Here is an 8,133-nt window from a genome sequence, read left to right on the forward strand (position 1 = left end):
TCGGACTCAACAAACTCATGCGCAACGAAATGCGCAACTACATCATCAATTATGATGGAGTTTCTATCCCACGTTTCATGTACACTAGTGTAATTTGCAAAGAGCTCTATATTCTCAGGAATAGGTTCTGACGTTGAGGAGTCCCCTAATGATAACCATAACCCAGAAGATTCTCATGAGACGGAGTTTGAGTGTCGATGATCCAAGGATTAGGTTGTGCCAAAACATCTTTCGAACCCACGGGCCTCCCACGCATCCTAGCTGGGGCCATGGCCTGTAACGCCAGAGTGTTACTTTCTTTCGCGTTGGCGCCATGCCTATCTCCGTGTAGGGTGGCGCTACGTCCTCTTGTAGGGACGTACTTCCTTGCAGACATATTTGCAGCAGATATGTGATCTCGTCACTTTAGTAGGGATCGAGATGAGACATAGTGGGGACAGGCCAAGAAAATTCCTGTCATTCTTGCTGAACATCCGAGTTCTTATCTCCCCCTAACGACGGGAATAATGTCTTATCAAAGTGACAACCCGCAAATCTAGCGGTAAGGAGATCGCTTTGCAAGGGCATTAAGTGGCGGACAATTGTTGGAGTCTCAAATCCAAGGTAGTTGCCCATTCGTCTGTACGGACCTATCATAGAGCGCTGTGGAGGCGCAAATGGCACATAAATGGCACGCTCAAAGATGCGTAAGTACGATACTTGTACCCAGCCACTAACTGTAACGCAAAGGTAGATTGAGTGGCGGTGGGTCGTAGAACGCAAAGGTAGATTGAGTGGCGGTGGGTCGTAGACAAATTAGAATAGCTGCATGCAATATTGCATCACCCCAAGCGGATATAAGGAGATTGGTGCGCATTGCCAATGTCCGGACTACCATCGTAGACATTTTCTCGAGACCATTTGGGTGTGTTCATGGGAATGTGATGTCCAATATCAGTCCCAATGCAATAACCATCGAAAGTCTTCGATGTAAACTCTCTAGCATCGTCAAGTCCAATTGACGGAAAAGGATGATCTGGGGAGTGAGCCCGTTGTCATATGATATTTGCTAGGAGTCTAGCATAAGCAGCATTACAAGTGGACAATGGCACAACACGTGACCAGCGTGTTTGCGTGTCAACCAACAGCATGAGATATTTAAACTTCCGCAAGTTGGTTGAACTAGTCCACAGAATCCCCACAAATTCTATGTAAGAACAGAATGAGTATTTTTATATCCTTTTCATAGGACGGTCTCGGTCCTAGTTTCCCTAAGGAACGGGCTTTGTGAAACGAGCGAGAGGCTTTAGAAGCAACCAATGAGAATTTTGGTTAGGCCTGAGCGTCTGAAATGCTATTTGAAGCAAGTTGGTGATTGCAGCATCACCTGGGGCGCCATCACTATGATGGACGCCATCCATGGCGTCACGGATGAGGACTACGCCAGCCCTAGGTTAGTGGTGGACGTAGGCGGTGCCCTAGGTAGCAGCGTTGGTCACACTTAATCCAGGAATCAACTTTTGATTCATGCTTGATTTCGCTCGAGAGATAGAATGTCCATGTCAAGTCTTTTATAGACGGATCATCATATCATGACTAGGATGATCTATCCTATCGTGACAAAGCCAATATGTGTCTAAATCGAAAAGATCTTCTCTCATAACTTTTATTGGATTAATAGCTTAAATAGTGACATAGAGTCCACTAGAGAAACACATAAACTTCTCTAAGATGCGCATTTGTTCGTAATCATTAGAGGTATTGCAAAGGAACTCATTTCCGTTCTCTACATGGGTTTTCACATGGAATCCGTTGGCTATTCATAGGGTACGATTTGCCCTAAGAGCGTAGAGAGTTTCTGTGACAGTAATCAAGGTGCCATTTGGCAAGTAGAACTTGGGCTATTCCATGTCCTTGAATTAATACCGATGGCCCAGCCATCGTAGTCACAAAGTAATATGCTCATAATCAAAATGTAGTCATAATGAAAAGCACTCGAAATTTTATTCATAAGCCAACGGATTTACATCATTGTCTCTTTGACCAAAGAAAATCTAATCCAAAATGCTAGCTAATGCAAAACAATGGTAGTCGTCTAATTTCTTTCGATAATTCCAAAATAAATGTGACCAGGTGAGTAGAGAGATGTCGGTGGAGCAAGGCTCGCTTAAGTACCACTAATCTCAGAACCTTCCTAGACATCACACTTACTTTGGGTGAGCCTACTTTGAAGAAAGACTAAACCATTGGCATTTACTGCAAAAATATATGGCAATTGCCTATTACATCTCTTGGAAAAATAAAGACTTAAACAGAATTGGCGATCGATTGATCCCAGCCAGATTTGTAGTCTTTAACCCTTCACTCTAGATCATCTTCTTGATCTTCTTGTTCCACATCGTGAGCTTCTCTTGCTTCACAATATGCTTTGTAGGCGGTGACAATTCTTCACGAGCTCTACAAATGTGTGCCCAATGTCCGGATACTCCACATCGAGAACATACATCTCTTTGCTCAGACTCCATTGATTGAGGTGCTTTGAAAGCATCATTTAGATGGCTCTTAGTATTGGTGGCGCCACCAACATGGCCAGAGGCGTTGCCTCCCTCTCTCTTTCCACGTTGACCTCTTCGGTTCCGTGTTCGCCTATTTTGGCGATTACCTTCCCAAGTAGAGCGATTACATGGACTAGAATGTCCATAAGTATCCCTAAGATTAGGGTTTCGCTCTTGGCGCCCTCTCTTTGGGGAGCGACTATAATTGGATTCCGGAATATGCTCTGTTTCCACGGATCTCGAATTATAGTTCTTCACAAGGATGTTGTCATGCTTTTCAGTGACATTCATAGCTCCAATGAGCTCATGAAACCTTGTGATCCGTCTTGCAGTAACATCGATGCGATAGTTCTTAGCAACCATCAATGCAGAGACGGGGAAGGTAGAGAGAGTCTTCTCAATCAACATCGCATCTGTGATCTCTTTACCACAGAATTCCATTAAGGATTTGATGCGAAGTGCTTCCGAGTTGTAGTCAAGAACTGACTTGAAATCACAGAAGCGGAGGCTGTGACATCTCACTTCTAGGTCAGGAAGCAGGGAGTCACGGACGTTACCAAATCTTTCTTCGAGTGAGACCCAGAGCCTTCTGGGGTCTTCTTCATTCATACACTCGTACTGGAGCGAATCATCCATATGACGAGTCATTAGGCTGATGGCTTTCTCCTTATTTGCCTCTAAGGCTGCTCTATTTGCTTCCAAAGCTTGAGCTTGCTCAACAGTTAGCACGTCCTGGCTAGGCTCGAGAATCGTATCCAGAATTCCATCGGCCTTGAGATGCTGGCGGATATCATGAACCCACCTGTGATATCCAGAGCCAGTTGTTCCCAATGGAGCAAAGTTCAATTTGTTCAGGTTACTCATCCTGAAAGAGAACAAGAAAAAAAGGGTTAGTTTCGGAGCGTAAAAGGCTACCACGAAAACATATAAAATTCCTGAGCATAATCGCTTCCAAGAAATTAAATTCCAAGAAGTATTGGATTATATCGAAACAATGACGTAAGTGGTCGATCATAAATTCTCTACAAACTCTAAGTTTGGAGATCTCAACAAGCTCTAAGTTTGGAGTGAGCACGAACCCCCACAGTTCGGCTTAATTTGGTCTCCCCTATGATGAAGAAAGGGGGGTAGAAGAAGGGAGGTTGCAAGTGTGATGCCCCAGAAATTCGTTATTATTTTCCGAGGATTTTCCGGAATCTAATTTGTGGTTATTGGACGGTTTCGTGGCTCGTAGATGGAGCGGAAGTGTTTCGGATGAATTTTTATTCGGAAAATATGACTTTAGGGGTGGCGCAAAGGTTGACTTTTGATACATTGAGATTCTCCGAAAACTTCCTTCACGAGAGTTGTTGAGTGCATCTATACGAGTTCGTGGACATGTGGTACGCGTCAATCGGAGTTCGTATGAGAAAGTTATGGCTATTGGAAGAAGTTTCCATTTTAGTATAAATAGGGAATTTCCGGAAATATTTTCATAATTTCATATTTCCATTTCCGGAAGGTTTCCTTTCTCTCTCCTCTCTCTCGGCTGCTACCCTCAGAATCGAAGAAAACCGTCTGACCCGACCAGGATCCGGCCGACCCGACCCGGCTTTTCTGGCGAACTGCGGCGATCTCCGGCGATGAAACTTTCCAGATGGGATTGTCTCCTCCATCTGGTCGTCCCTCTGGTGTCCTCTAGCGCCGATTCTCCTCCACGACGGCGCTGCAAGGCGGTGCAGTTTGAGGATTTCGGACCCGATCGGAAATCCTTGTTCCAACGTCGGCGGGGCTTCAAGCTGGGCTTGGGGAGCTCAGAGCAGCCTCCTTGTGCTATCTGTGGTGGTTGTTTGGAAGAATTCACGTGAAAACTCGATCAACTCAGTTCGGATTACTGTTCACGGCTTGTGAGGTAGTTTTCGATCCCTTATGGTTGTTTTCTGACTTCGAGCTAGTTATGAGATTTCACAAACATGCTTAGATGAAGAACTTTGATGTTGGGAGTTTTGTGAAATATTGAGTTTTGGCCGGCAGCGGTGCGCCACTGCCTGTGGCGGCGTTCCAGCGGTGTTCCGGCCATGTATGGGATTATTTCTGGTATTATATGTCTTCTACTCGTCGATACGAGCGTTTTGATATATAATACGCATATTTTGGAGTTCGTATGAAATTGTTATGATTTTTACGATTTCATACCGGTTGATTTATTCGATCCGCGAGGATCCGAGCGTTCGATCGACTTGTGGTTTGGACATATCGATCGTAGAAGTATTCCGGAGACATTGGGTGGTCTCGGAAGTGGTTTCGCCTATTTGGCGTCACTTTGGGAATTTTGGTTCGATTTAGGGTTTCAAACGTTATTCTTTGTGTTTCATTGACTGAATCAAGACTGTACTTTCCTTAGGTGCTTGACAGAGTGCATTCTGTAAGTAGTCTAGTGGTGTGAAGACGCAGCGGGAGTTTCGAGGTGAGTAATCTCACAATGTTCATTTACGAACGGGCTTACCTTATCATTTTGTTAGTTATTTAGTTAACTGCAAACTATAGTTGGTATTAGTAGGCATATATTCCTGAGCGGATGACTACGTATATATATATATTTACGTGAAATATATATGTGTAGGTGGATTTGTGTGATAAAACAATAATTGTGGGTGCGTTCATTTTATTGTTTTGGGCGTGACTTTTCGTGAAACAATATTTGTAAAAGGGTTGATTTCTATTGTTTTGAAAAGTGTTGTGTTTTGTGGAACATTTTAGTTCACGGGTGGTTTATTTAAATGTGGGTCTTGTACCGGGAGTAATTGATAGGGATCAATTAGGGGGAATCTTTCATTTTAGATTGGGAAAAATTCACCAACGGTGTCTGGACACTTAGGGGACTTTCAGAATGATACCTGAACTTACAAAGTTATCAATGTGATACCTGGACTCATTTTTTCTTATCAACGTCGTACCTATGACCAATTTCCGTAACGGCTCCGTGACGGAAATTAGCCGTAGGTATCACATTGATACGAAAAAATGAGTCCAGGTATCACATTGATAACTTTGTAAGTTCAGGTATCATTTTGAAAGTCCCCTAAGTGCCCAGACACCGTTGGTGAATTTTTCCCAATTTTGCACGTGCGATGCACGTGAGCACTTAATGAAGACAAAAGGACCGATTTACCCTCAAATTCTTTCTTTCTTTTCTTTTCTTTTTTTCTTTATTCTTCTTTCTTTCTTTCTTTCTCGTCCGATTCCCACCGCCGAGCGCCGATCAAACACCGCCGCTGCGTCTGAATCCACCTTCATGCACCACAGATGTTTCTGGTTCCCCCAACTTCAAATCCTATGGCAAATTGAAATTGTGCATTGAGGCTTCACCGCTCACTCCAAGTTCATCCCCGCCGCTGTGGCCAATGACTTGACCACAACAACCTCCACCACCGCACAACAACATCGTCCTCCGCTGCTTTTCGATTGGGTTTGGGGATAAGGATTGCTTCTTCCTCCACCGCTAGCGAAATCGTGGAGGCTCAAGGCCACGTTCTAAGGGCCACCGGCCGGAAGGACCGCCACAACAAGGTTTGCACCACCAAAGGCCCCAGGGACCGCAGCATCAGGCTCGTCACCCACACCGCCATTCAATTCTACGACATGCAGGACCGGCTTGGATACGACCAGCCTAGCAAGGTCGTCGATTGGCTAATCAAGAAAGCCAAGGCCGCAATCAACGAGCTCGACTAGCTGCCACCGTGGAACCCAAACTAAATTTATGTTCATACAACATTTTCTCCGACGATGCCGATATCCGCCGCGCAGGACACGCAGAACGTGAGCCTCAATTTCTCGATGGTAGAGGCTCCGAGTTCTTTGTCTACTAATCGGCGAGGCACAATGGTGGGTAGTAGCGGAGTGGCGAAGTTGGTGAATAAGAACAGCTCAAATTTTGTGCAGGTGAGGATGGTGTGGAGGCCGAAGTTGTTAATCTTTGTCTGCCTAAAATTGCCTCTGATCGAAGTTGGGCTAGAGGCCGAAGTTGTCGGCTAAACCGATGAAGTTGCAGGTGAGGATGGTGTGGAGGTGGTGTTGCATGTCGGGAACGAAGGAGAGGATGGAGGGGTGGGATTGGAGCTGTGATTTGAGAGTGGAGGGCTGGCGGGGTCTGAGTTTCTGATCAATGGTGTATAAAAGGGGGTCGGAGGAGAGAACGAGAGTGGTAGTGGTCAAGTCCTTGGCGACGGCGGCGGGGATGAACTCGGAGTGAGCGGTGAAGCCTCAATGCACAATTTCAATTTGCTATAGGATTTGAAGTTGGGGGAACCAGAAACATCTGTGGTGCATGAAGGTGGATTGAGACGCAGCGACGGTGTTTGATCGGCGATCGGCGGTGGGAATCAGACGAGCAAGATTATTTGAATCTTGATGATTCAAATCAGGGGAAGAAGAAACCAGAAAAGAAGAAGAAGAAAGAAATAAAGAAAGAAAGAAAGAAGAATAAAGAAAAAAAAAAAAAAAAAAAAGAAATAATTTGAGGGTAAATCGGTCCTTTTGTCTTCATTAAGTGACTCACATGCATCGCACGTGCAAAATTGGGAAAAATTCACCAACGGTGTCTGGACACTTGGGGACTTTCAGAATGATACCTGAACTTACAAAGTTATCAATGTGATACCTGGACTCATTTTTTCGTATCAATGTGATACCTACGTCCAATTTCCATCACGGAGCCGTTACAGAAATTGGTCATAGGTACGATGTTGATACGAAAAAATGAGTCCAGGTATCACATTGATAACTTTGTAAGTTCAGGTATCATTCTGAAAGTCCCCTAAGTGTCCAGACACCGTTGGTGAATTTTTCCCTTTTAGATTCGTGTAACATTTTGGGTCCTATGTGACTCCTTTAATGTTTTGGTATTTATACCGTGGATCCATAGACTTACGAGTTGAGGGTCGTGGATCACGAAATGTGATCGTGGGTGGGAAAATCGGGAATCCACACCTTTGGCCGGGTTAATTAGTGGATACGATCAGTTAGAGCTCTAGTCTGTCCGCCGTGCTTTGTTTCTTGATTGAAACGTTATTCGTGTGGGTTTATCCCGTGATTTGTTTATTGATTTAAACGTGATTTGTGTGAGTTTATCTCGTGATTTGTGTTAGTTTATGTCGTGATTCGTGTGGGTTTATCCCGTGACTTGTTTATTGATTTAAACGTGATTTGTGTGAGTTTATCTCGTGATTTGTGTGGGTTTATCCCGTGATTTGTTTATTGATTTAAACGTGATTTGTGTGAGTTTATCTCGTGATTTGTGTGACTTGTTTCCTCGATCGAAACGTGCGGGCTTTTATCCCGTAGTTTTGTGCGAGTTGTTTTGAGTTACTCATACGGGCTTGCAAAAGCTTACCGGGTTTGTTGTGTGACAACCCGGTGCACCATTCCAACGGTGTAGGGGTTAATCCTGCAGGGTAGGATAATCGGGGCTGAAGCTGAGATTGCTTGTTGACAGCAGAACAGGTGGGAAGCAAACTTGTTTGGCTTTGCCATTGTTATGACTTCCGCTATGTAGTAAACTCTGAGGAGCTTTTACGTTGTACTTTGTTGTTGACAATTTAATTCGTAAGCTTATGTAATA

The sequence above is a fragment of the Rosa rugosa genome, chromosome 3 (assembly GCF_958449725.1).
Source record: "Rosa rugosa chromosome 3, drRosRugo1.1, whole genome shotgun sequence".
NCBI lineage: Eukaryota > Viridiplantae > Streptophyta > Magnoliopsida > Rosales > Rosaceae > Rosa > Rosa rugosa.